Raw genomic sequence first — 4,961 nt, forward strand, 5'->3', positions numbered from 1 at the left:
GGGCCTAGACCCTTCATCAGAAAGGGTCTAGGCCCGAAACGTCAGCCTTCCTGCTCCTATGATGCTGCTTGGCCCGCTGTGTTCATCCAGCTCTACACCTTGTTATCTCCTTTCCTCAGTGTTTTTCCTGAGTGCCCATTTTCTACCTGGTGGCCATTATCCAGCCTTTACCCTAAATTTTCAAACTGAGTTAATAGCCTCTTGACTGGAACTTCAGGTGTCTTTCTGTAGCTGTTGCTTTAATGAATGGAAAAATCACCTTGAGCTGAGATATTTTTAATGAAATGTGTGCCTCTGCAATACTCTTAATGAACAAATAGTCCAGAACACATTACCACAAAAGAGGTGCTATTGAAGACAAAATTATTAAATTCAGATTCTCAAAAGTAGGTTAAATTATTTAGGCAGATAGAGTTTGGGGCTTTGGTACAACCTAATTGTTTTGCAAAAATACAACAAAGACTTGCATTGACCCTACATCTTGCTATATTGTAGCCCACTCAAGGTGCTTCACATAGGGGATACTTTGAAGTGCTGTCCATGCTTGTCTGGTCAGTGTAGCTACTGTTTACTGAAGGAAGCAATACAGTAAAAATAGTGACATGAATGACTTTTTAGTCTGCTACTGTAATTTGCTGAGACTTTTGTTGTGCAAGTGGATTGCTGGTTTGTGTGATGACATGTCTCTGCTCCTTTCTGATTGCACGGGTCAGAAATTTGAAAAGTAGAAATCAGTGAAACAAGCAGGTTGCTTATTCCCAATGTTGATATTCAAGGTGAAAATGTGAATCCATCATAGGAATCTTTAGATTTTAAACTGTGTGCCATTTCTGAGGTTAAAGTATCCTATGACTGCTCTATCATCATATTATTTCTCTACCGGATCAGGTTTTCACGTTTTAAAAAAAAAAATAGCAGGAGTAGGCCATTTGGCCCTTTTGAGTTTGCATGGCCATTCAATGTGATCGTGGTTGATCATCCAACTCATTACCCTGTTTCAATTTTGTCCCCATACCTCCCTTTAGCCCTAAGAACCAGATTTAACTCCTTCCTGAAAATGTACAATGTTTTGGCCTAGGCTGCTTTCTGTGGATTTTACAAGCTCACCACTCTCCTCATCTCACTCCTACCCAATATCCTTAGACTATGACCTTTGCTTGTAGATTCCCTGGTCATTGGGACAGATTTGATCATATCAGCTTCAACATCCTTAGAGATGCTTAATGAACACAAGACTCTGCAACGGAAATCATGGAACTGGAGACCCAGGTTTTGAACTTGAACCCCTTGAAACCTCTGATTCTGGGCAAACTCATCTACTTGATATTGTCCAAAATATCTTCAGCAATATTGCCTAGAACAATTGGTAGTTTGGCAGAGGTTGAAGAATGCAGTGATAAATATCTGTATCTTGAAATGATTCAGTAGTTTCTACTTTATAGATCACAACCTTGTACTGGGACTGGATAATGGTTACCTTTCTCCAAGGTTGGTGACTTAAGTCACTGCTCGGATATGCTCTGGATTAATCCTCAGTAGCAAGTTAGAATAAACCTACCTTGGACAAAGGTGCTTTTTAAAATGCTCTTTTTAATCCCTCTATCCACTCTTTTGCTGTAGTAATAATGTTCTCATCTACTCTATAGCTGTAATATATTTCTCCCCCACCTCAAAGAAAAACCCATAGGATGGCAGATTGCGAGTATGAAGAAAAATAATGATGCATACAATAGTTGGACAGGCTTGGTGATGATCTACTGGTCTCCTCTTTTTCTTGGAGAGAAGGTAATTCCTTCCACAGGAATTGCATGAGGAATACCGCGATGCATCATGACCGGAAGCAGAGTATAGGCCATCTCACTTCCTTCAAATTCATTGGAGTCTTGTGGTCATTTATTAAATTTTTTTTTAAAGGCTGTGTTAGGATTCCCTAATCAGTTAGAATCAAGCTAAGCCAGTTCCCTATTAGGTGTGCTGCACATGTTTGCCTATAATTTGGCACTAATGCAAGCCAAAAGAATTGATAATCTGAGTGGAGAAATCACCCTGGTGCTGTTCCCTCTTGAAGCTTGATGCTAAGGCAAGTTATTTAAATTGTGAGGAGTAAGCTTTGCTTTATATCAAGCCCACGTGCTGTACTTGACATTATATTCTTTTTAATAATCATTGGATCTGGATTTTGTTTGCCTGTCCTTGATTGCCTAGAGGGCAGTTAAGAGTCAACCATATTGCTGTGGGTCTGGAGTCACATGTAGGCCAGACCAGATAAGGATGACTGATTTCCTTCCCTACAAGACATTAGCGAACCCGATGGATTTTCCCTGACAATTGGCAATGGTTTCATGGTCATCATTAGACTCTTTAAGTCAAAGATTTTGTTTTATTTTTATTGAATTCAAATTCTACCATCTATCATAACAGGATTCGAACCTTGGTCCCCTGAACATTAGTGGAGTTTCTGGATTTATAGTCTACCAATAATACCACTAGGCCATTGCCTCCCCATCCCAATGGGACCACTATTTACATGTTCCATTCTCAGATTTGCTGCCAGTCACGAGAAAAGTAAAATTTCAGCCAAAAAGTACATGAAACCTAATCAAGTGTTGCAATGTATTAGAAGAAAAGCAACTTCAATATTTCAGGGGGAAAAGCCAGTCAGACATTTATGTCCAATCCAGTAAAATGCAACTGCTCTTTTAATTTAACAATTACTTTCTTGAGTCCCATGATTCTGAGAAAGGATTCCTATTTTTTTGAAATGACTTTAATTTAGGTGTTAAGATGCCCACTACATAATTTCTGCAATATTGATGATGCTACTGAATGTGAAGTATGGTGTTTCCAAGAGTTGTTGCTAGGTTTCCTCCACAATGATTTGACCTCTGCCTGGCCTCCATGGATTTCCTTGAAGACCTCTAGTTCTAACAGGAAAAAATAGTGAGTGGCAGGCAGGAAACCTGTTTAAGACTAAGTTCCTTCTGCTGTTCCGACTCTATGCACAGCTATGGTGGAGCCAGTTATCCAGAGCTTTTGGTATTTATATGAATGTTTGCAATGAGCCTGATACTAAAATGTCAAAGCACGCTCATCTAGCTTTTTTAGCTGTGTCCTTGTTTGGGAGTGTTTCTCATTTTGGTCTCTTATTTTTGAAACATGCATAATAGAACAAGCTGTTACAACTGGGATCTCTGAATTGTAATGCTGTAGCTTGTGAGAGCTTGTATCAACATGCTGGTCGGTGTGTAGCTTCAGATTCTAAATGGAGAGGGCATTTGAACCTCACATCACTCGATAAAGTACTGGTTTCTGTTACACGGTGCAAAGAATGAGGGAGGAGTATGACACAAGGTGTGTATCACACATGAAAGCAAGTGGGTTGTGGCAATTTTCTTTGCCTTTCCGTTAAATCCTAGGAACAACATTCAACTAAAAAGTACTTGTTTTGAGTTAACTATAACCTTTCTGCATTTATTTTTGTTAATCCATTACACAATCTAATATCCAGCCTGTATTTTATGCTTATTTATTTTTCATTTTAGATTATTTTAAATCATTTAATTATTTGATTAGGGTTAGAGCATTTTAAACACTGTAATTGTTGGTAGAATATGTTAACTGCTTCCAATATTTCTCTTCCTGTTGTATTAGGTTTGAGAAAATCCAGTTTATGCCTCATCACTGCGATTCACGTGATGCTTCAAAAACAGGAGAGATAAAAAGGATGATTTGTACCCCTGTTTCTTAAAACTCAATAAAAAAAAAACCTGCATCTTACTGAACTTCTGGCTTTTGCTCATTTGAGAGAAGGTGGGAACCACAGGGTATGATTTGTCAGTGTTTCTGGTTCAAGTACACAATTCTTTTGTATACAATAAACAATATTAGGAAGAGTCTGAGTAACAAGATTGCAAACTCCTGGCTCATCTCTGAAGCAAAAGATTCTAGGTTTAGTCTCTGTTCTATGGACAGATAACAATGGCCTCAGTGCCATACTGCCTACACGCTAGGAAGGATATATTGGCCTTAGAAGGGTTTGCAGTATAGGTTTAGCAGATTGGTGCTGGAAATTTTTAATTCATTCTTGGGATGAAGGCATCACAGGCTAGGCCAGCACATATTGTCAGTCCTTAACAGTCTCTGGGCAATTAAGAGTCAACCACTTTGTGTTGATCTGGAGTCACATGTAGGCCAGACCATGTAAGGATGACCCCACACACCAGGCCTTGTTACCACATAGCCTGCCATTACACACTACCTATTGTTAGTCTCCAACAGTCCCCATTAACACCCTCCTAGCCAGATCGTTATCAACTCCTTTGTCTATCTAATTGCTCTTCTCTTTTTGGGCTCTATCCTATCGTTTACTCGCTACCCCTCCCTATTTTCTGCATATAAACCAATGTCTTCCCAGCTACAATCAGTTCTGAGGAAGGGTCACTAGACCCGAAACATTAACTCTGATTTTTTTTCTTCACAGATGCTGCCAGACCTGCCGAGCTTTACCAACAACTTCTGTTTTTGTCCCTGAATTACAGCATCCACAGTTCTTTTGGTTTTTATTTTGCGAAGGATGACAGTTTCCTTCCCTACTTTTCATTAGTGAAACAGATGCCTTTTTTTTCCAATAATCAACAATGGTCATCATTAGGTTCTTAATTCCAGACTTTTTAAAATTGAATTCAGATTCTATTCACTATGGCAGGGTTCGCACCCTAGCCCTGAGAATGTGGCCTGGGTCTCTGGATTAACAGTCCAGCGATAATACCATTAGGCCATTGCTGCCTCCATTCTAAGGGCTAAATCACAAGGAGAGATTACATTAAACTAGGGTTGTATTCTCTGCAATTTAGAAAGTGGAGGAGTGTTTTGATTGAAGTTATGGGAATAGAGGGCAGATTGAAGTCATCTCTGGTTGAATCGTCTAAAATTAGACAGAGCCTAAAAATTGGATCACACCC

Source organism: Rhincodon typus, chromosome 5, assembly GCF_021869965.1.
Source record: "Rhincodon typus isolate 14 chromosome 5, sRhiTyp1.1, whole genome shotgun sequence".
Lineage (NCBI taxonomy): Eukaryota > Metazoa > Chordata > Chondrichthyes > Orectolobiformes > Rhincodontidae > Rhincodon > Rhincodon typus.